This window comes from Somniosus microcephalus, chromosome 1 (assembly GCF_052327205.1).
Source record: "Somniosus microcephalus isolate GS21.2 chromosome 1, FLI_Smic_1.0, whole genome shotgun sequence".
Classification (NCBI taxonomy): domain Eukaryota; kingdom Metazoa; phylum Chordata; class Chondrichthyes; order Squaliformes; family Somniosidae; genus Somniosus; species Somniosus microcephalus.
In genome coordinates, this window is record NC_140987.1 from 85,294,189 (window position 1) to 85,319,413 (window position 25,225).

Genomic DNA, 25,225 nt, shown 5'->3' on the forward strand with positions numbered 1-25,225 from the left:
TTATGCATGTCTTCGTTTTCTCCACCATAGTCGGCAAGTTCATTTTAGCCTTGTCTTCCATATTTGAGTTGGTCTTATCGTCATCCGTTTCAGAATCTGAGCTGATAGCTTGCACCGAGTCCTCGCTCATTATGGCTTTTAGGTAGTGCCATTCCATGTCTATTTTCTTGATCCACTCTCGTCCTAGAAGTGGTGGTCCTCCCTCAGATAATACGTACAAGTTCATTCTTGGGTGTTCTTTACCCCTATCTCTCACCTTGACTCTTATCTTCCCCATGGGGTATACCTTATGCCCCGTGTATGTCTGCAATACGAACTTGGTATTTCTTAAGGGTATGTGAGAGAATAGCCGGTGGTAGCCCCTTCGATTTATGACTGATAGAGCTGATCCAGTGTCCAACTCCATTCTTACTTGGACTCCAGCTATTTTTAGTATGACCCAGATAGTTTGTAGGTCAGCTTCCTTACTCACATTGTGAATTCTCAGACTACCCAGCTCCTGGCTGTTTGGGTCGGAGTCTGAATTCTGTTCGTCTGAACTCTTCTCAGCCACCTTGTGTACCTTGTTGTACTTTTCTTGTGGTGGCTTCCTTTGGTTGTTGGTCTTCTTCCCTGACTGGCATACCTTAGCGATGTGACCCAGTTTGCCACATTTCCTACATTCTTGGTTCTTAAACCAGCATTGATTCTGGTCGTGTGTTGTCTTCCCACAACGATAGCATTTTGTTGTACTTGAGGTAATTTGGTCCACCCAGAGTGCCGCCGCCTTTAGCTGCATTTCCGCCGTTCCTTTCGCTGCGGCTTCGTGCGATGCGGCTATAAGGACAGCCCTGTCAAGTATGAGGTCGTTCTCTTCGAGTAGTCGCTTTTGTGTCCCTTCCTTGGACAATCCGCATACGAACTTGTCTCGCAGTGCCCGTCAGATTCCCTCCGAACTGGCAGCATTTCGCTAGCCTACGCAGTTCGACCAAATATTCCGCGTTGCTTTCGTCTTTCCGTTGCGTTCTTGCATAGAATTTGAATCGTTCAGCCAACATCAACGGTGTGGGGTTCAAGTGGTCCTTCAGAACAGCCACAATCCCTTCGAAAGTCTGATCCGCCGGTTTAGCTGGTGCTAGTAGGTGCTTCAAGAGCCCGTATGTCTTTGCGCCCATCGAGTTTAGCAATGTTATCGCTTTGTCGTCTTCCTCTATTTTGTTGGCTTCACAATAGATCTCGATGCGTTCCACGTACGTGGCCCAGCCTTCTATCTCAGAATTAAAATCGTTAATATTCCCTCGCTTAGGCATCTTCCTTTCCTTGGGAGCAGCACAAGTATTTCTTTAAATTCTTATTTATTATTTATTTATTTCTAAGATGTCGGTTTTTCCCGCGAAAATGGCGGTTTCCCGCTCTTTCCTTCTCTCCCCGCCCCTTCAATGGCGGTCTCCCGCGTCTGTCGTCTTCTCTGCCTAATGGCGGCTTCCCGCGTTTCTTCCCTGGTGGGAGGGGTACGCTTTCCCCACAGCGGACAGGTTCAGCCGCTGGACTGGCTTCCGCACAGCTCCCCTTACTCGGCTCTGTCTTTCTCTCCCGCTCGCACGGCTCTACCAGCGCTGGGTACCCCGTTCACGGAGAACAGTTCAGCCGCTGGGCTGGCTCTCGCACAGTCTCTCTCCCCTTGCTCGGCTCTGTCTCTCTCTCCCCCACGTTCGGCTCTACCGGCGCTGGGTACCCCGTTGGTGGAGAACAGTTCAGCCGCTGGACTGGCTCTCGCGCAGCCTCCTTTGGTCGGCTCGGCCTCTCCCACACGCCCGGCTCCCGTTCGCCTCCCAGCCCTCACGCAGTCCGGTGCTTCCCTCCCCGGCTGCGGCTGAGTTTCTCTCTTCCCGCGCCTGCTCCCGGTCTCCGCGCTTCGTGGCTTCGGTCGCTGCCCGGCTTTTCCCGCCGATCGCGGTCCGGCTATCTCACGACGCCGTTGGACCCGCCTTCCTGACCAGCTCTGCTCCCCCTCGACCGTGGTCGAGTGCACAGCCCTTATCCTCCGGATTTCGTTACACTTTTCCCTACTCACAGTCTCCGCGGCCGCCTTTTTTCCTGCTGATCGGCTCACTCCGCACCGTGGTAGAAGGGTAGTCAGTGCCTGTTGCTGATGGAAGCTTTTATTGCTAAAGTCTTCCTCCTTTCTATTGCTGCAGCCTCGTGTTTTCTTCCAGCAGAACGACGAGGGCGGTTGCCTCTCTTCGACGCTCTTTAGTTGCTTTGGTAGTCTTGCCGCAGGGTACGATCGGACTCGTCGCCACTGTAAAGTCTGTGGGTTGTACTGTTAATAACGACACAGACTTCAGGAATAACAAACAAACAGGTCTTTACTATTCAAAGGTCAGGGCGAATCTGCCCAAGGAATCATGCCACAACACTTATATACCGGTGTGGTCACCGTCGGTATTACAGTATACAGAAGCCAAACAAGTAGTGCCACACCTAAAGTAGTTCTCTTAAAGGTAGACGGGTACATACACTACAGTTATGTCATTTGCGCATAAATAACACAAGCGCCAATTGCCTCACCGTTACTTTGACAGCAAGTTCTGGCCCTTTATTATAACAATGAAGACATAAGAATGCATTTAGTGACCTGTAACAAGAACTTGGTTCTACAAATACTATGCCTGCCAATGTGCAATAAATGAGTGATGAAGATTTTCTGGCAAAATAACGGATCACTTTTTCCAAATAAATAATTGAGTCAAGTCACCTTACTGGCAGGAAACAAAATGACTAGCTGCAGGGACTTACTGACACAAAGTCTACATGGAAACTTTGAAAGCAAGCAATGAGGTCTGTTTCAATGTTCAACATAAAACACTAGAGTGGAGCTAAATTCAACATCCTGGTGAGAATTTAATAATTGTTATTGTGACACCATTTAAAAGTGTGTACTTTCTATTTGGTAGCAAAATAGTGATAACAGATAAATATGCATATAGTTGGTATCTGTCAAGATGGAAAGCACAATTCCTTTTTGGGTTTGAAGTTACACACCTTGGGTTCAAGAACAAGAATTTTTAGAATGGGAAAAGACTGTTACACCCAATTTTTCAATCGGATCTTAAATTCAACTATCTTCTCAGACCTCACTCATTCCCGTCCCTCTTCAGAAGTTGAGTTCGTTTCCTGTTGAACTTAATTTTCATCAAACACTTTAGTGAATTTGATTACCCAAGTTTATTACTCTGTCAGCTTTGCTTTCCTGGTTATTTCCTAATTTTGAAGAATTTATGGTGCATTGTATTCGACCCCTTACCATAGTCAGCACTTTGCCTGGATCAATTTTCTCATTTTCCCCCAAATTTTGAAAGGTTCAATTAGATCACTTCATTGTTCTTTTCCAAAGAGAACGGCTGTGTGTTATTTTTAAAACTCTGGGAATTAATGAAAGACAAGAATTATACAGCTCTGAATTATGCTTGTGTTCCACTCACTGTTCTAGAAATGAAAGAGGCACAAGACGATCTACTTCAAGAGTTAATTTTGGCACAATTTCAGTTGAGCATCTGTACAACCATATACAATTGGTAATATGTTGATGGTATCTACTTTGCAATACAATCAGCAAGTTTCACATAAATTTAGACCACCCTCGAGGAGGCTCTGAATGAATTATTCAAGTTTTGCTGCAGGTGGCAGCTCCTACTAAACCCAGTCAACTGCAAGCATGTCTATTCCATTTATATAACACAGAAGTACCAACCAAATCACTGAACATGAGAAGGCTGACATCTCGGAGACTGCGGATATCCACCATACTTTGGTGTAACAATAGATCAATCCTTAGTATAAAGAGAACATACATAAACTTTTTTTTAAATATAAAAAAGGTTCAGACAAGAAACAACATCCTTAATATCCTCAAGCTAGGTGCAGATACTGCACAGTTCAGTTATTGCCGAGAGTACAATAGCCAAATATTGTGGTCCAGTCTGAAGGTGCTCTGCCATGTCAGACAATTTAATGCAAAAAGCTGAATGAAGCCCATGGACATTACTAACTGTATTGGTATTTATTTAATTGTTCTTCAGATATGATTGTCGGCAATGCTGGCAAGGTTAGACTGCGATTGGTTGCACAATTGACTGGTTTGCCAGGTTACTTCAGGAGGGTATTCAGAATAAACCACGTAATGTGGTCCAGACTCACATGCAAGCCAAACAAATGGAAGTCGCAGGCTCCTTTCCTTGAAGCATATTAATAAATCAGTTGATTTTTTATAACAATTTGGTAGCTTTCATTGTAATTTTTCCATGCAGTGATGGGATTTGAACTCCTGATCTTGGGTTGCTGGACCAATAGGGTAACGACTGCATTAGTGTACTACATGATGCATGGAGATCAGACTGTGCCAAAAAAGAGGCTCTTGCTGCCTCAGCGCCAAGAATCCAGCTGGCTAAAAAGAGGTGATGATCGATCAACACCCTCAAACTTGTAATTCCTTTGCCAAATTGGACACTTTGATCCTTGGTTGTCAGCCAGTTAAGAGCAGCCTGGTGGAACAAATGGAAGTAGCTATGAAAGTGGTAGCACCAGGTCCCACCTTTGGAAGAACCATCGAAGCTTAAAACCAATAGAGCAGCAATTTTGTTTCACCATGTTCATTCCAACAGTCTTGGAAGCACTGAACTTACTACTTACAAACTGGACCATGAATGGCCTTTAGTACCTGTTCAGTTTTCATAAACTCAACTAGAGACTCCTCAATCTCTGCTGCAAAATACACAAGTCTAAGGGTAGATCTGCTATCAGATATTGGATGCCTTAAGGCACCTCCAGTTTCTGGAGTTAGCATTATTTACAAAAAAGCATCAACTGAAGTCCACATCAATTGCTTGGCTCTGAAGCTGGGTGATGGGTCAACACAAGTGAGAATCAGAGATGTGCAGTTCTTGAGCACAAAAAAAGTGTTGCTGGGATGTGGGAGTCACTGGCAAGGCCAGCATTTATGTCCATTCCTAATTGTCCGAGAAGGAGGAGGTGAACTACTGTAATCCGTACGGTGAAGGTACTCCCATGGTGCTATTAGGCAGGGAGTTCCAAGATTTTGACCCACCAATCTAATTGTTTTATACTTTAATATACAGACCAATACACATAGTTCTAGACTCTAGTTAGGCTCAAACTCTTTAAAAAAAGGACCTGCTGAAGTACACAACACCCTCAGTGAAGCTTCATATAGACTGTGTATATGGTGAGAAGAAAATCTCTGAATTGCCTATTGGTGCCTGTGGTAAACCACTGTTATACCTGTCTGTATGTGTATGTGTATTCCACTAGGTACAGGTCTGGACATGCCTCGGCTGACTCCTCCCACTATTCCAGGTATATAAGTGACTACCTCCCAGTCCCTTAGTATTCTGGACGGGTCGACCACTCAAGACTAGACCTTCATTTTTTAGTTAATAAAAGCCTGGTTGTTACTCGCTTAACCTCAGTCTTTTGAGTAATTGATGGCGCATCAGTGCCCCAATAGATTTTCTTCCCCACTGCACTGTTGAGCCTCATCCAATGCTAAGTTTTTCCTTGTGTTGGCCCCAAAGTGCACAGCCTAAACTCAACTTTAGTGAAACTACCTCAACAACATTGTCCTTTGTTGGTTTTTCTTCCTAATGTTCACAATAGAACTGAAAATGGCACAATACACATAACTTCACTTCCCTCCTGCACCTCCTATTTTCTTAGAAGTGGAAAATATTGACCATCACAGCAGCTCTTTTTAAAAAGCAGAGTTCACCTGCAGTAAAGAGGCCAGCAAGTTTTGCCCTGTACCGATGTTTGAACTTGTACATCCTAATGCCCACTGTCGAGGTGTAAGCGGCCAGTTTAATTCAGTGCAGCAAATCATAGGATACAAATAAAAGACAAATTTATACCAGCACTGCCCCATAAAACAGGACTCTTCAATCAATTTGGGGAACAGAAAGGCAAGCTTTCCAATTTATATTCAACAATTTTACATCCAATAGTTACAAAAGTATTTGATCATGCACAAACAGAACTGGTCACAGAATTCGACCAACTCTCAAGCAGATGTTTGCTCCTGTTTGTATTCCAGAATCCAAGAGAAGTTTCCTGTAGGGCTGCTTAGAATATGGGCCTGTAATTTGCCCCAAAGAAAGCTGCCTAAGATCTCGCGATCTCTATGGCAAGAAGTTTGCCTTTTGATGTGCAGTTGAGATCAGTGCAGTATAGTGGGGAATCCCAAAGTTCGATCTGCTGTGACGTCAACAAGTTGTCTAAGCAGCCATTCAACATTGCAGAATTCTCAGACAGGTAACCAGGAAATGAGTAGTTGCTTTTATCCCCACTTTTTAAAAATGTTGAGAGCAAAACAAAGATTGGGGCTCTCACATTGGGGAAAGGTAAACCTGAGATAAATTTTTTAAAATTATTTTTAAAATGTTTTTTCATAAGTTTCTTCAAAATTGTAATTTTCATTATGGAGAAATTTGACATCCCACAAAATTAAAAATGTAGTTTTTCAGGGTCATAACAGTTGATTAAGAACATAAGAATTAGGAATAGGCCATACGGCCCTTCAAGCCTGCTCTGCAATTCAAGATGATCATGGCTGATCTTTTGACCTTAACTCCATTTTCCTGTCCAATCCCCATATCCCTCAATTCCCCATGAGTCCAAAAATCTATCAGCAGTCAATATGCTGTTAAAAACAGCACAGCCAGTGTTGGAGTAGTGAATGACTAACCACAACTTCAGGATCTGCATAAGGATGCGTCTGCGCTAAATCCTGACGTAGCAGCAGCAGCAACTTATATTTATATAGCGCCTTTAACGTAGTAAAACATCCCAAGGTGCTTCACAGGAGTATTAGAAGACTGAAAAATGACACCGAGCCACATAAGGAGAAATTAGGGCAGGTGACCAAAAGCTTGGTCAAAGAGGTAAGTTTTAAGGAGCGTCTTAAAGGAGGAAAGAGAGGTAGCGAGGCGGAGAGGTTTAGGGAGGGAATTCCAGAGCTTAGGTCCCAGGCAACAGAAGGCACGGCCACCAATGGTTGAGCGATTATAAATCAGGGATGCTCAAGACGGCAGAATTAGAGGAGCGCAGATATCTCGGGGGTTTGCGGGGCTGGAGGAGATTAGAGATAGGGAGGGGTGAGGCCGTGGAGGGATTTGAAAACAAGGATGAGAATTTTGAAATCGAGGCGTTGCTTAACCGGGAGCCAATGTCAGTCAGCGAGCACAGGGGTGATGGGTGAACGGGACTTGATGCAAGTTAGGACATGGGCAGCCGAGTTTCGAATCACCTCAAGTTTGCGTAGGGTAGAATGGGGGAGGCCAGCCAGGAATGTGTTGAAATAGTCAAGTCTAGAGGTAGCAAAGGCATGGATGAGGGTTTCGGCAGTGGCTGAGCTGAGGCTAGGGCAGAGATGGGCGATGTTATGGAGGTGGAAATAGGTGGTCTTAGTTATGCCGCGGATACTGGTCGGAAGCTCATTTCAGGGTCAAATATGACAGCAAGGTTGTGAATAGTGTGGTTCAGGAGAGGGATGGAGTCAGTGGCTAGGGAACAGAGTTTGTGGCGGGGGCTGAAAACAAGAGTATCCGAGAGAGGAAAGATGGAAGGAGGCACGACGACAAGAGCGAGAGAGAGGAAAAAACGGAAAAAGAAATCAACGGGTCGGGCCCAGAGTGGCAGCCAAAATGCATACACGAATGGACACAGGGAAAAAGTATCAAAGGGGTAATAACAGCGAACGCTGTTTGTTCGCTGTTATTACCCACCGCAAATTCCAAGCCATGGTTCGACTCCCCAGTGTACACAACTTCTGCCCTTTCTCTTATCACCAAGTATTTAAAGTTGCGTGACTATTTTCTTTTTAAATGAAACAATTTGTTTGGCCTTCCAACTGGAAACAACTACTGCCTTTGTGTTCAAAGTTTACATGAAAAAATGATATGCAGTTTTTTTCTTCCTGTTGTTATTCAAGATAACATCACGGTTGGGGATTGGAACACTTCCACTTTTTTGGCATTCAGCAGGACTAATGTCAAGCACTCAACAGATCAGACACAAGCGGGAGGGAGCTTCCTCCATTTCACCCCAGTGTGCCTTAATCACAATTTTGGAAAAGATTACTGCACTACTGAGGAATGAAACTGGCTTAGGTTCCATGCCATAAGAATGGCTGATGTGCAACAGACTGCATTAAGAGCAGCATTACAACGTCAACTTGTATGCACTAGGAATTGGACAGATTGCTGCAAACTGATTTTACTTCTGATCCTCACTGTCAATGAGAAACTTTCTTGGGCTCAGTATGGGCTGGATACAAACACAAAAGGCAAAAAGGTGAAGATAGCTGTAACACTGTACCAGCCTGTTTCTAGAAAGGGAGACAGATTGACAAACAGGCGCAAGCAAGATGGACGGAATTAATCTTAAACTTTGATAGATGGTAGTTGTGGGATAATTCAAAACATGCCAAACACCAAGCAGAACCTACAGATCCACTTTCAGAAATTTATTAGTAAACATATATTTACTTGAAATGCCAGAGTTTAAAATTAATATTTAGTAATCAAGAGAAATGTCATTAGCTCCTCAACCACTTAAACAGCCAACAATTCAGGCAGTTTTTGGGAATAAAAACATATTTTAATAATAAATTTTAAATAACAAAATCAGCCAGTTAAAAATACTAAGGATACATGTAAAAATGTTTATAGAGTTTGTTCTGCTGAATTCCCTGTTCTACTTTTCATTCAAAATTTAATTTTTTACCCTCTTTTTAAATTTCACTTGGAAAATAAAAATTTTCCCAGGATAATTAAGAGTAAAACTGAAAGAGCCCAATCATTATTAAATTATAGGAGATCACTTTATGCCAGTGAAGAAGATCTTTATAACTCACTTGCAATTTCCCCTTACAATGTATATGGTCTTACTCACACAAATAGAAATGGCATTCTACAGATTTTCATCGATTCCACTCACCACTTCCAAATGCCAGTTAAAATTTGATATTACGAGTGGTGATGGGAGCATTGGCCAATATTAAACACTGTGTTTAAAAGTTACACTGCAGCCACGCAAAGCATGATGCAAGACAATCTTCTGGAGGTAGTCTCGCTTTTAGTGTCATCGTATTACAGCTTCCAACCCAACTCGCTAAGTTATACTACTAGTTTTGAGTTGATCCATATCCAAAAACCAGTTCACATTTGACACAAAGTAGTAACGTAATTGACCAGTTGCACTTTTGGCCTGAAAACGGAACTGATCAGTCAAGTTCCGTACTAGGATTTGATCACGTTACCATAAGGACTTTCCCAAGACGTGTATTCTGCAAAATGGAATCAGACTTAATTCAAATTTACACACAAGGTCTGGTGACACTTTCTCCTGTAGTTGCATACACCAATTAAATGTCTGAATCAAGTTCAGTTTATTTAGAAGTTAGTACTTTCCAAGTTAGGGTTCCTTCCCTCCACAGCCATTCCAGTAACAGGGAGCAAGCACCTGCATGACTCCATCCATTTCAAGGGGGGAGCCGATAGCAAGTTTGACTGACTAGGGATTCAATCCAGAGCCACTGACCCCGGGAAGCTCTCCATTTGCTGAATATGCAGTGGTACACAGATTGTTTGAGTAATAATTCAGAACTTCCTATCTGGCCCCCAATTACTGTACTAGAGTGCACAGGTAGGCTGAGCATTCAGTAAAAAAGTGCCAGCCTCCATCTGTGGAGGCATCACTGCAAAACATTTTTAGGTAGGTTTTGGCATCTCTGAAGGCAACAGTTGCATTTTATTTACTTTACAGCCTCACAGCTGAAGTTTGAGCTGCCAGCAACAATTCTGTAAGGTGAAGGGGAGATTATTAAAGTAAGTGAAAGATCCAAGATTTACAAATAGCACTCAAACTAAAATAAGCAGTTTCTCAACAGTAATGTCTGGTACGGATAAAAAAATTCTAAATAAATGTTGACATTGTAACAATGAAATTTTTTAATTGAACCATCTCTCTCTCTCTCTATGGATTAACAGTGGTTAACATTAGCAAACCTAGTCCACTACTATCTGAAAGCTATAATTTTCTAAACTTTGTATAGGCAGAGGAGGAATCCAAGTAGGTGGCAAAGAACAATGCATCATTACATTAGAATTTATTTACAGCACAGAAATAGGCCATTCGAGCCAATTGGTTTAAGACAGTGTTTATGCTCCACACGAGCCTCCTCCCAACCCTATGTCATCTAACCCTCCTCCCAACCATATGTCATCTAACCCTATCAGCATATAACAATCATATAGCAATTTCAGTCTAAATCCAGCCTCAATTTATGATACTGGGGGAAAAAAATCCCAACAATTCTCCCTTCAATGCTTTATTTCAATTTGATTATATTCAATTTACCATTTTAGTCATGTTTCAAATGAACATTCCTTTCACAATAGCTCTCATCTGAGAGACATTTACATTACTCCAAGACCCATAAGGAATTCAGCCATGGTGCAATCACAATCACAAATTAGAGGGTTGACGGTAGATAGATTTAAAGATCGCATGGATGAACTACAGAATTTGTTCATCCCCGTTTGGCATAAAAACAAAAAAGGAACTCAACCGTGACTAACAAGGGAAATTAGGCATAGCATAAGATCCAAGGAGAGGACATATAAATTGGCCAGAAAAAGCAACAAACCTGAGGATTGGGAGCAGTTTAGGATTCAGCAAAGGAGGAAAAAGGGATTAATTAAGAGGGGGAAAAAGAGAGTATGAGAGTAAGCTTTCAGGGAACATAAAAACTGACTGTAAAAGCTTGTATAGATATGTTGAGAGAAAAAGATTGGTGAAGTCAAGCGTAGGTCCCTTGCAGTCAGAATCAGGGGAATTTATAATGGGGAACAAAGAATTGGCTGACCATTTAAATACATACTTTGGTTCGGTCTTCACAAGGACACCACAAATAACCTCCCAGAGATGTCGGGGAACATAGGTTCTAATGAGGGAGGAACTGAATGAAATCAGTATTTGTAGGGAAATGGTGTTAGGGAAATTGACGGGATTGAAGGCTGATAAATCCCCAGGGCCTGATAATCTACATCCTTAGGATACTTAAGGAAGTGGCCCTAGAAATAGTAGATGCATTGCTGGTCATCTTCCAAAATTCTATAGACTCTGGAACAGTTCCCATGGATTGGAGGGTAGCTAATGTAACCCCACTATTCAAAAAAAGGTGGGAGTGAGAAAACGGGGAATTATAGACTGGTAAGCCTGACATTGGTAGTGGGGAAAATGCTAGAGTCCATTATAAAAGATGTAATAGCAGAGCACTTGGAAAACAGTGACAGGATCAGACAAAGTCAACATGGATTTACAAAACGTAAATCATGCTGGACTAATCTACTGGAATTTTTTGAGGATGTAACTGGTAGAATAGATATGAGAGAACCAGTGAATGTGGTGTATTTGGACTTTCAGAAGGCTTTCGATAAGGTTTCGATAAGGTCCGTGCAAAGTTAAAGCATATGGTATTGGGGGGTAAGGTACTGACTTGGATACAGAACTGGTTGGCAGACAGAAAGCAAAGAGTTGGAATAAATGGGTCTTTCTCCGAGTGGCAGGCAGTGACTAGTGGGGTACCGCAGGGATCGGTGCTAGGACTCCAGCTATTCACAATATATATTAATGATCAAGACAAGGGAACTAGATGTAATATCTCCAAGCTTGCAGACGACACAAAGCTGGGTGGGCGTGTGTGCTATGAGGAGGATGTTGTTTTTGTGACTGGAAGCCTGTGGCCAGTGGGGTACCACAGGGATCTGTGCTGGGTCCCTTGCTATTTGTGGTCTACATTAATGACTTGGATATGAATGTACAAGGTATGATCAGTAAGTTCGCGGATGATACAAAAATTGGTAGGGTGGTAAATAGCGAGGAGGGTAGCCTCAGTCTGCAGGACGATATAGATGGGTTGGTCAGATGGGCGGAACAGTGGCAAATGGAATTTAACCCGGAAAAGTGCGAGGTGATGCACTTTGGGGGGGACTAACAAGGCAAGGGAATACACAATGAATGGAAAGACCCTAGGCAAGACGGAGGGTCAGAGGGATCTGGGTGTGCAAGTACACAGATCCCTGAAGGCAGCGGAACAGGTGGATAAGGTGGTAAAAAAGGCATATGGGATACTTGCCTTCATTAGCCGAGGCATTGAATATAAGAGCAAGGAGGTTATGATGGAGCTGTATAAAACACTGGTTAGGCCACAGCTGGAATACTGTGTGCAGTTCTGGTCGCCACACTACAGGAAGGATGTGTCGCGTTAGAGAGGGTGCAGAGGAGGTTCACCAGGATGTTACCAGGGCTGGAGCGCTTCAGCTATGAAGAGAGACTGGGCAGATTGGGTTTGTTTTCCTTGGAGCAGAGGAGGCTGAGGGGGGACATGATTGAGGTGTACAAAATTATGAAGGGCATAGATAGGATGGATGCTGAGGAGCTTTTTCCCTTAGTAGAGGGGTCAATAACTAGAGGGCATAGATTCAAGGTAAAGGGCGGGAGGTTTAGAGGGGATTTGAGAAAGAACTTTTTCACCCAGAGGGTGGTTGGAGTCTGGAACTCACTGCCTGAAAGGGTTGTGGAGGCAGGAACCCTCACAACATTTAAGAAGCATTTGGATGAGCACTTGAAATGCCATAGCATACAAGGCTACGAACCAAATGCTGGAATATGGGATTAGATTAGACAGGGCTTGATGGCCGGCGCGGACACGATGGGCCGAAGGGCCTCTATCCGTGCTGTATAACTCTATGACTCTAAACTCCAGTATGATTTGGACAGGTTGGGTGATTGGGCACATGCATGGCAGACGCAGTATAATGTGGATAAATGCGAGGTTTTCCACTTTGGTGGCAAAAACAGGAAGGCAGATTATTATCTGAATGGCAATAGATTGGGAGAAGGGGAAGTGCAACGAGATCTGGGTGTCCTTGTGCACCAGTCGCTGAAGGTAAGCATGCAGGTGCAGCAGACGGTTAAGGCGGCAAATGGTATGTTGGCCTTCATAGCGAGAGGATTCGAGTGCAGGAGCAAGGATGTCTTGCTGCAGTTGTACAGGGCCTTGGTGAGACCACACCTTGAGTACCGTGTGCAGTTTTGGTTGCCTTATCTGAGGAAGGATGTTCTTGCCATGGAGGGAGTGCAGCGAAGATTCACCAGACTGATACCTGGGATGGCAGGAATGACATATGAGGAGAGATGGGTCGATTGGGCTTATATTCGCTAGAGTTTAGAAGAATGAGAGGGGATCTCATTGAAACGTATAAAATTCTAACAGGACTAGACAGACTAGATGCAGAAAGGATGTTCCCGATGGCAGGGGAGTCCAGAACCAGGGGTCACAGTCTAAAGATAAGGGGTAAGCCATTTACGACTGAGATGAGGAGGAACTTCTTCACCCAGAGAGTGGTAAACCTGTGGAATTCTCTACCACAGAAGGCAGTTGAGGCCAATTCATTAAATATATTCAAGAAGGAGTTAGATATATTTCTTAAGGCTAAAGGGATATGGGGAGAAAGCAGGGACAGGGTACTGAATTTGGATGATTAGCCATGATCTCATTAAATGGCAGAGCAGGCTCGAGGGGCCGAATGACCTACTCCTCCTCCTATCTTCTATGTTTCTATGAGACACTCATTGCAATCTCATTCAATTTGATTCCCAAGGCAACGTTCTTTTCATAAGTTCTTACTCTGCAATAACGCACATCGGTCTATTATCATTCAATTAATCCAAAAAAGGTCCCAATACCAGGAATTGCCTGTGCAATTCTCCTTCATTAAGCAGAGATGTTAGTGTATCATTAGGGTTTCTAAAACTTGCATTTTGCCCATTTAGACTACAATCTAACTTTGCCACGTCCGTGTGCTCAACAACTATCGGTGTCAGATCAATCCGAGGGAGAGACAGAGCGTTTGCAGTGTGACTGGTCTACCGATGACAACGGCCACAAAACCAGGATGTGGGAAGTCTGCACGTCTATTTATATATTAGAGAAATTCATACCTAGTTTTTAAATAAAATCAAAAGGGTAAAGACAATTGGGAACACAAACTGAAAGCAGACTAATCTGTCCTGAGGCAAGTTGTACCCTTTATCAATAAAGCGAAAGACTGGCGAAAAAAGCAAAAAGAGTTTTATAACTTGTATTATTTTGTAATGCTTCCCCCACTAGTAATTTTATGCCGTGATTATTCTGCGCTACTCGTCGTAATCTGGTACTTGGAGTGTGATGTGCAGCCAGCATGACTCTACAGTTATGTTCACTGACTACAAAATACATGTGTTTGCAATAGAGTACACAATGTGTGTGCCTTTACATCGATACACAGTCAGTCCCGAGCAGTGACTATTTTAATGATCTGAGCAGGCTGTCAAAAGCACCCTCTTCTCTCAAGAACTACTTTGAAGAACCCAAGAGGTCCAACGGACTGGACTGCCTCAGCACTTTTTAAACCCAACTTAACGCCACACTGGAGTTTTAGTCCACACCCGGTCACATTTGAATGATTTAAAACAGCCCTCCCAAGGAGGTCTCACAAAACTGCAATCAAGAATCAGATCAGGAGAAAATTGGAGTGATATTACAACATTGCAGAATTTTCAGTAGCGCATCAGTGGCAAACAGTTTAATTGCATCCTTCAATATATTAATTAATGCTCAGACCACAGTTTACTAGTTCTGCTCTCATCACTATTACAAAAGTGTGTTGAAGTTGGAAATGGAGCCCTTTGATATACAAATCCTCAAAAAATCAATTCGTCATTCTGCAACATAAAAGAAAATGATCCACTGAGCTTTTTGCTAGAATTAGCGACAGTCTAGTAAAGCATAAAAAGGTATCTGTCCCTCAAAGCGCAAGATTCCCTCGTTTCTCTCCTCAGTTGCTCAGCTGACGGGGGTTGCATTTGCTCGATTCCACTCTTACTTATCCAATCACAGCCCGAGCATTTCCAGTAATGGCTTCTTTTCCCACTTTTGCAACATGACCTCTGGAATTGCTCAAGCATCTATTCGTGGCCCCAGCCTGATCCTCATCTACATGCTGCCCCTCAGTGGCATCATCCGAAGACATGGAGTCAGGTTCCACATATACTCTGATGGCACTCAGTTCTACCTCACCACCACCTCTCTCGACCCCTTCATTGCCTGATTGCTTGTCTATATCCATTTCGAGATGAGCTGTAATTTCCTCCAGTTAAGCATTGGGAAGCCATCATCTTAGGCCCCGCCACAAACTCCACACATCCTCCATCACTTCCATTCCCTTGTTAAGATCTCATGTTGAGCCAGAGCGTTTGCCACCTTGGACTCCCAATCCCTTATCCACTCCATCATAAAAGACCACCTACTGCCATCTGTATAACATAGCCCATCTCTGTTCCTGCCTCAGCCCATCTGCTTATGAAACCCTTATCCATGCATTTACCATCTCGATTCAACTGTTCCAATGTTTTCCTGGCTGGGCTCCCATACCCGATCCTCCATAAACTTCAGTTCATCTAAAACTCTGCTGCCCACATAACCAACACCAAGGCCTACTCACCCATCATCCCTAGGCTTGCTGATCTATAATGGCTCCCGGTCTCAACGCTTCAAATTTAAAATTCCCATCCTCATGGTGAAATCCCTCCCCATCTCTAACCTCCTATACTGTGCAATCCCTAGAGAACTCTACATTCCACCAACTCTGGCCACTTCTACATACTCCACGCCCTTTGGCCCATTATTGTTTGCCGTGCCTTCAGCCGTCTAGACCTCAAGCTCTGGAATTCCCACCCTAAACCTTTCTTCTATCTTTTCCTTCAAGAAAGAAAGGAAAGGAGGAAGGAAAGACATGCATTCATATAGCGCCTTTCATGACCACCGGATGTCTCAAAGCACTTTACAGCCAATGAAGTACTTTTGAAGTGCAGTCACTGTTGTAAGGCCCTCCTTAAAGCCACCTCTTTTACCATGCTTTTAGCCATCCTTCCTAATGTCTCCTTTGGCCTGGTGTCAATTTATGACCAATTATGCTTCGGTGAAGCACCTGGGGAAAGCTTTGTTGAAGTTTTCTACATAAATGCAAGTTGCTGTTTTATCACAATAGTAACTGACGCATTATAATCTTTATATCAACAGCTACAGAACTCAACAGTGCATTCCAATATTTTTTTTTTTTTTTTTTTTTTAAATTATGTCAATGTATTAGCACATTCTCTCTAGGATTAAATCTACACTGGTCAGGTTTCTCAACAAATATACTAATAAAAATAAACTGCATTTCACACAACAAACTAAAAAGTGTAAAGCTCTTGCCAATCACTTGCAAAACCTTGGGGGCATTTCACTAAAAATTATTTTGCATGGCTTGGGAATGACCGTCTCCCCAAGCACACTTTTCCTTCTATAGCCTCAAGCTGTATGCCTTTAGTGGGAAAATTCACAAGTATCGTACAGGGATAGCTATACATAGCATGATGAGCCTACTGTGTGTAATAATATGTGCAAGCTTTCAGTCATTTGCAGCACTTTAAGCATCGCATCACTGGTTATCTTAACAGCCAGATGAAAACAAAATCAATAAAAACACCTCCAAAATTTGGTACAAATATTTAACTGCATGGCGCTTCTTCGTTCTAATTTTCAGTGGAGTTACAACACAGTCCATTCAAGTTCTTCACCTATATCTGTAAAGTATTTAAAGTATGCTCTACAGGCTGTAATTTTTGACCTTTACAGGTGTATACGAGGTGTGCACGCGCCCGTAGGGGCCACGCAAGCTCCGGGTTTAGGCATGCAAAGCGCATACTCTAAAACCCGGAACTTGCGATCCATCAAGAATCTTCTGGACAGATGATCTGCATCCCTGGAAAAAAGGGCCTTTGCAGGCGGAGAGTTGCACTTTTTGCCTAACTTCTGCCCAGCGAATGCCCATGAAATTCTTATGCCTGGTAAAAGCAGGCGCAAGGCCCGCTTTTACCAACGTAAGACTCAAGAACAGAAAAATGCATTTTTTTCCAATCATTTATACATTTAAAAACCTGTGAAATAAGGCAAGTGTGGCGGAGCCACCAAGGGTCTCAGAACAATTAGTAATAATCCCTTTAACTACAGTGTAGTGCAGCCGCAGATTGCACCTTTAAACTGCCTATTAACTGTACTGTATTGTGTTTTCCTGCACTCCACGTGATGTCATGACGCCGATCACCAGTGGCGCGAAGAACGCGATGACGTCATGACGTCAGCTTCCAGAATCTTCCAGTAGTCGTCGAGTGCCCAGCAAGCTGAATAGACCCGTGTACCGTTTCTCCTGTAGTTTCCCTGTTAACTTCGTTGTTCATTAAAAACTGTTGATTTGATTCATCGAGTCGAATACCTTATTCAGATAGGAACCTCCATTCCTACATTGGTGACCCCGATCTCGTCGGACAACTTTCGTCGAGGATGAACACGAACGTCGTTGCCCTTAAACTGCCGCAGTTCTGGGAACAGCAGCCAGCAGCATGGTTTTTCCAGGCAGAAGCACAGTTCGCTCTCCAGGAGGTCACAGCGGATGCGACCCGTTATTATTATGTGGTTGCCGCTCTCGACAGTGCCACGGCCTCGCGGGTCGTCAGCATCCTTGGAAGCCCACCGGAGGAGGGCAAGTACGAAGCGCTTAAAGCCCGTTTGCTACAGGTATTTGATCTTAATAAGTCGGAGCAGGCACGCAAGCTTATTTCCATGCCCGGCCTCGGGGACTCAAAACCGTCAGAGCTGATGAGTCAAATGCTCACGCTGTTGGGCGCAGAACCCCAATGTTTTTTAATTCAGTGAGTTTTTCCTCTGCCAGCTACCCGAACCGGTTCAGGCGGCCTTGGCCAACACTGCCATCACAGACGGTGCTGAACTCGCTGCAGAGGCAGACAAGATATTTACTGTTACTCAGCAATGTTGTGCAGCCACGAGGCGCCTGTCCCCCACGCGAGCGAAGCCCAGCCCTCCCCCAGCAGGATGGTGCGCATACCACACCCGTTTTGGCGCCAAAGCTCGATGCTGCCGGCCTCCTTGCAGTTTCCCTCAAGAAAAAAAAACTCCAACAAGCCCGCATCCTCCCGGACGGACGACAAGGTTTAAAAAGCACAGCAAGTTAGCTATGGCGGCAGGCAAACTCATTTATGTTACGGATTCCGTTACGGGCCGACGATTCCTGTGCGACACTGGTTCACAGTGCAGCATCCTCCCAGCTTCAAAGCTGGACCTACTATCCGGCGGTCAGGGGCCTTCCCTGGTGGCAATAAATGGCGCTGCCATGCGTACGTTCGGGAAACGGACGGTAAACTTAACCTTCGCCAGTCAGCGTTTGTCTGTGACTTTATTACAGCTAAGGTCTCACAGGCCATCCTGGGGGCTGATTTTTTCTGCGCCAACGGTCTGCTGGTCGACGTCCATCACTGCCGACTCATTAATGCGTCCACTTTCCACGCAGTGCCCTGCCACCACAGCACCGCCAGTGTCCTGTGCGGTTCCGTCGCAAGACGGGTTTACGCGCCTGCTCGGCGAATTTCCGGAGCTCACCAGGCCCACTTTTTCGGCTGCAAGCACACGGCACAGGGTGGAGCACCATATCTCCACGACCGGAGCACCCGTTTACGCTCGGGCGCGGCGATTAGAAGCCGGCAAGCTGGCAGCCGCAAAGGCCGAGTTCCAGACCATGGAGCGCCTCGGGATCATCCGGCGTTCGGACAGCCCTTGGTCCTCCCCACTGCATATAGTACCCAAACCAGGCGGCGGATGGCGACCTTGCAGGGATTACAGACGCTTAAACGACGCCACGACACCGGACAGGTACCCTATTCCCCACATCCAAGATTTTTCGGCACATCTGGCTGGCAACGCTATATTTTCTAAAGTGGATCTCGTTCGTGGATATCACCAAGTTCCGGTGCACCCTCCAGACGTCCCCAAAATGGCAGTCATCACTCCGTTCGGCTTTTGAGTTCCTCCGCATGCCAGTCGGTCTGAAAAACGCAGCTCAAGCATTCCAGCATTTGATGGACTCTATTACGGGACCTGCCCTTCATTTTTGTATATTTGGACGACATCCTAATAGCCAGCAAGGATACGACAGCTCACATGGCCCATTTACGTACACTTTTCGCCCGACTCAGCCAACACGGCCTTATTGTCAATCCGGCCAAAGGCACGTTCGGAGTATCCAGCATTGATTTCCTGGGACACAGGATTACCCCAGAAGGCGCCGTCCCGCTAGCCACCAAGGTAGAGGCAGTTACCGCATTCTCGCGGCCTCGCACGGTCAAACCCCTGCAAGAGTTCTTGGGGATGGTAAATTTTTATCATAGTTTCGTCCCCAAAGCGGCCCGGTTAATGCAACCTCTGTACGAAGCACTAAAAAGGAGTCGGGCAAGGATGTTCTCACTTGGACACTGCAAATGGACCAGGCGTTCCGCGATACCAAGGCGGCGTTGGCGGATGCAACTATGCTAGCACACCCACTCCCGGGCGCGACTGTTGCCCTCACTACGGATGCCTCCGACTACGCCATCGGAGCAGTGGGTCGACGGGGGTTGGCAGCCGTTAGCCTTTTTCAGCCGCCAACTGCGCAAGAACGAGCGAAAGGATAGCACTTTTGACAGAGTTGCTAGCCCTGTTTTTGGCCATCCGGCATTTCCGTTTCCTCCTAGAAGGCCGTCCGTTCACTGCATTCGTGGACCACAAGCCGCTCACTTTCGCCATGGCCAAAACAGCGGAACCTTGGTCAGCTCGGCAGCAGCGCCACCTCACGTTTATATCTGAATTCACGACGGATTTGCGGCACATGTCAGGCAAGGATAATCTCGTGGCAGATTGCCTTTCCCGGGTTCCAGTCCAGGCAGTCCACCTGGGCATAGATTTTGTTGGACTGGCAGAGGATCAACTGGCAGACCCAGAAGTACAGCGTTTAGGACCACGCCTTCCAGTTGGCAGGTTGCAGACGTGCCGTTTCAAGCGGCAGGAACCACGCTCTTGTGCGACACATCCATGGGAGTGCCCTGGCCCATTGTGCCAGTCGAATGGCACATGAAAGTATTCCAGGCAATCCACGGGTTCTCTCACCCGGGGATGCGGGCTTCTCAACGGCTACGGTCCCGCAAATTCGTTTGGAAAGGCATGCATTTGGACGGCCGGGACTGGACAAACAATTGCGTCGATTGTCAAAAATCCAAAGTCCACCGTCACGTCAAGGCTCCGGTGGCCAACTTCCCGGTGCCTGAGCGCCGTTTCGACCACGTTCACGTGGATTTAGTAGGTCCCCTTCCCGGGTCACTTGGATTCACACACCTCCTGATGGTGGTAGACTGGACCACCAGGTGGCCAGAGGCGATTCCCTTGGCCGCTACCACCGCAGCAGACGTCGCCAGGGCATTTCTTTCGTCGTGGGTGGCTCGGTTCGGGGTGCCATCGGACATCTCCTCGGACTGCAATTCACATCAGAGCTGTGGAACGCAGTGGCACAAGGCCTGGGTACCAAGCTGCACCGTACCACCGCGTACCATCCACAGGCGAATGGTCTGTGCGAAAGGTTCCATCGGTCTCTCAAAGCGTCCCTCCGTGCCAGCTTGAGGGGACCCAACTGGGTGGACAGGCTCCCATGGGTGATACTAGGCCTCCAGACAGCACCAAAGGAGGATCTTCAGTCTTCATCAGCTGAGCTGGTTTATGGCCAGACACTCAGGGTGCCAGGTGATTTTCTCCCTCCACACCGAACCATGGTCCGCAGCTCAACAGCTCCTACTTCATCAGGAGGCGGCTAGGAATTTCCTGCCCATCCCAACCTCGCAGCATGACCTGCAGAGGCCTCACGTCCCGACAGAGCTCATGAGTTCGGACTATGTCTTTATTCGACAGGACGGTCACAGAGACCCACTCAAGCCGTCGTATACCGGACCTTTTCGTGTCATCTCATCGGGGTGAAAGTTTTTCACAGTCGAAGTCGGTGGAAAGTCTGATACCGTCTCTATCGACCGGCTCAAACCAGCCCACCTGGATCGGAGTGAGCCTGTCGTGGCTGCCCAACCGCCTCGCCGCGGCCAACCGCCGTTGGCCGCCAGACCAGCCGTGCACCAGCCCACCGAACAGCCCGATTCGGCCTCAGACGCGCCTGCACCTTTGCCTACCATTTCTGCCCCGCCCGAGACGCCGTTTCTGCCGCAATCCGGCACTGGTTCTTCTACTAATGCCCCGTTTCCGCTGCCTGAGTTTCATCGCCGTTCGGCCAGGATCATTAAGCCTCCTACTCGGTTGACAATGTCCGTTAAAGTGGATTCTGGGGGGGGGGGGGGGGGCGCCTGTGGCGGAGCCACCAAGGGTCTCAGAACAATTAGTAATAATCCCTTTAACTACAGTGTAGTGCAGCCGCGGACTGCACCTTTAAACTGCCTGTTAACTGTACTGTATTGTGTTTTCCTGCACTCCACGTGATGACGTCATGATGCCGATCACGTGACCACCAGTGGCACGAAGAACGCGATGACGTCATGACATCAGCTTCCAGAATCTTCCAGTAGTCGTCGAGTGCCCAGCAAGCTGAATAGACCTGTGTACCGTTTCTCCTGTAGTTTCCCTGTTAACTTCGTTGTTCATTAAAAACTGTTGATTTGATTCGAGTCGAATACCTTATTCAGATAGGAGCCTCCGTTCCTACACAAGTTTATTTTTAGCCCCTTTAAAACATGTAATTTCAAAATATTACATTTTTGTTTTAAATATTTAATTAAATGCAATTTTGATTAATTTTAAATGTGATTTGATTTTTTATTTTTTTTATTTGACGTGTACGTGTATTTTGGGGGGTATTCCCATTCATACTTATGGAGGTGCCGTACATACGGAGTCCTCATAAGTACGAATGGGGATATCTTTCGTTCATTGGTTGGACTGGCCCACGTGATCCAAGAGGCGCTTGCTAACCGCCTGCGCCTCGAAGATATGTGGGCCTCTACACAGGCATACGCATAGAGGCCCAGGAGCGCAAGTGTCCGAACCTCCGGGACCATCTGGTAACTTCGGAGATTTTTCGCTGGTCGGAGGCATCCGCCTGTGGGAAGCCTCCGACCAGCAAATTCAGGGCCCATGTATACTTTAGTGCAACAGTATCCCAACGGCGCCTGCTAAATCTTTACGCACTTATTTCTACTTTAAAAAAAAATATTCTTGGGATGTGTGCATCGCTACCATTTATTACCCATCCCGAGTAGCCCCGAGAAGATGATGGCGGTGGACCGCCACCATCTTCAACCACTGCTATCCGGGTGAAGGTCTTATTCTTTGTAGTGGTTCAATGCAATAGAGTGGCTTGATGGGCCACTTCGGAGGGTAGTCTAGAGTTAACCAAGTTGTTGTAGGACTGGGGTCACATATCGGGTAAGGATGGCAGGATAGGCGCACCGATGTCAGTGTTCTTGCTCAGGCCAACATCCCCAGCATCGATGCTTTGACCACGCTCAATCAGCTCCGATGGACGGGTCACATCGTCCGCATGCCCGATACAAGATGCCTAAAACAAGTACTCCACTCGGAGCTCCGACACGGCAAGAGAGCCCCAGGTGGGCAGAGGAAACGCTTCAAGGACATCCCCAAAGCCTCCTTGAAAAGTGCAACATCCCCACTGCTACCCGAGAATCCCTGGCCCAAGACCGCCCGAAGTGGAGGAGAAGCTACCGGGAAGGCACTGAACACCGAGATTCTCTTCGCCGGGAGCAAGCAGAAGCCAAGCACAAGGAGCACACATCAACCCAAGCACCCCACCCACCCGCCCCTTCAACCACCATCTACCCCACCTGTGACAGAGACTGTAGGTCCTGCATTGGACTCATCAGTCACCTGAGAACTCATTTTTAATGTGGAAGCAAGTCATCCTCGGTTCCAAGGGACTGCCTAAGAAGGAGGCTGGCAGGTCGTTTATGAACCATTCGGGTTTTCATGACAATCAGACACTTTGGATACCAGCTTTTCATTCCCAGTTTAAAAAATAAACGGAATTCAAATTCTCAAACTGCCAGGCCTCTGGGTTACTAGTCCAACAACATAGCGCCTACGCAACCGTACCCCCAAAACAGATTTAGCATTAATTAAAGTACCACCGCCAAATGAAAAATGAACAATTTCAAAATATTATACTTTAAGGGAGCAGTTGTCCAAGTCATCCACACCCAGATAATTGCAGTATTTTTAAATAGTGACATATCTAAAAGACTATTACATTAACTTTAGTGTCCTTAAGTATGTAGCTCAACTGTTGACAAGGGTGTCCTTGTATATGAGTCACTGAAAGTGAATGTGTACGTGCAGCAAGCCATTAGGAAGGCAAATGGTATGCTGGCCTTCATTACAAGAGGACTTGAGTACAGGAGTAAAGAAGTCTTACTCCAATTATATAGGGCCTTGGTGAGACCACACCTGGAGTATTGTGTAAGATTTTGGTCTCCTTATCGAAGGAAGGATATACTCGCCATAGAGGGAGTGTAACGAAGGTTCACGAGATTGATTCCTGGGATGGCGGGACTGTCTTACGAGAAGAGATTGAGTAAACTAGGCCTGTACTCTCTTGAATTCAGAAGAATGAGAGCGGATCTCATTGAAGCATACAAAACTATTACAGGGCTCGATAGGGTGGATGCTGGGAGAATGTTTCCCTTGGCTGGGGAGTCTACATCCTGAGTCTGTGGCCCCTGGTTCAAGGGTAGGCCATTCAGGACTGAGATAAGAAGAAATTTCTTCACACAGAGGGTGGTGAATCTTTGGAATTCTCTACCCCAGAGGACTGTGGAGGCTCAGTCATTGGGTATATTCAAAACAGAAGTCGATAGATTTCTGACTAGTAAAGGCATGAAGGGATATGACGATAGGGCCGGTGAATGGAGTTGAGGCAGAAGATCAGCCATGATCTCATTGAATGGCAGAGTAGGCTCGAAGGGCCGAATGGCCTACTCCTGCTCCTATTTCTTATGTTCTTATATACATTTTTCCATTGCATTTTTTTTTAAACTTGCATATAGCTAAATTAAATAAGTAGATTGACGGGGCAATGCAGCGAATAATGCAAGAGCGCACTGATGCTTTTCTTTTAAAAGGTAGTTATTTATTGTAAAAAAGTGTACAAGTTACTGAACATAATTACTAAAAAAAATTCAAGAACATTTACATACCAACACACACTGAGGTTGCAGGTTTAACTGGCAAGTCAGCGGATTTCAGGTTAGCAATTGCAGTACAAATCGGACCTGCTAGGATATATGGAACTGAACAAGCATTAGCTTGGTTCCGTTCGTGGCACTTTTGCCTCGAGTCAGGTGGTTCGGGGCTCAAGTCTCAATATGGCCATGAGCCCATAATCACAGTAGACACTTGCAGTGCAGTACTGAGGTAATGCTGCATTGTCAGAGCTGCTGTCTTTTGGAGCAGGTGTTAAACAGAGGTCCCCTCTGCCTGCTCAGATAGATGTAAAATCTCCACCTGGCACTATTCAAAAGAGGAACAGGGAGTTCAGTGTCTTGGACAACATTCCAACCAACACCGCCAGTTGGTCAGTCAGTCATTCATTTGCAGTTTGTGGGACCCTGTGGAAATGGCTGCCACAATTCAAAAGCAATCCACTGATTGTAAAGTGCTTCAGTATGACCCGAGGACACAAGGTGCTCTACAAGTGCGAATTCTTTTTCTTATTACAAGTGTTAGTACCTTCAGATGGCGAAAGAGATGGAACAAAGCATTCCTTTAGGTATGATAACACAATGTCATTATAGATAAGTTTAAATAGATACTGCACAAACAGGTGCGTTTTTTTTATAGCCTTTACAGTGCATTATTTAGTCACCTTTTCATGTTTAACTGCGACACCTGAACTACGCCTTCTAAGCAGGCAGAATCAGGACACCTTGTGCTTATGGATATATTGGTGGCACCATGGAAAACAACAATTAGTGGTGATCCCCTTCTCCCTCATCGTGACTGAAGCTACAATACAGGTAGACTATCCTTTATCCGAAAACCTCGGGACCAGCTGAGTTTCGGATAAAGGAGAATTTCGGATTTCGGAAGGTGGGTCGGCGGGGGTCCGCGGGGGGTCGTGCGCACGACTTACGCTGACGCTCAGCGTAAGTCAGTCGGGGTCGGGGCGGTCGGCGCCGGCGGGGTCCGCGGGGG

The 25,225-nt window shown here is 45.8% G+C and overlaps 1 protein-coding gene across 9 annotated transcripts in view; it reads right to left on the reverse strand.

Moving 5' to 3' along the window:
* mllt3 (MLLT3 super elongation complex subunit) overlaps positions 1 to 25,225 on the reverse strand; it is a 174,634-nt gene that overhangs the window by 111,449 nt on the left and 37,960 nt on the right. Inside the window, exon 1 of one of the 9 annotated variants that reach the window (XM_085983985.1) lies at positions 3,287 to 3,392. The exons of the other annotated variants lie outside the window; for them this stretch is intronic. The gene's annotated coding sequence lies outside the window, so the exon portion shown is untranslated. Of the gene's footprint in view, positions 1 to 3,286; positions 3,393 to 25,225 lie in introns of those variants that run through there. 9 annotated transcript variants of the gene reach the window in all.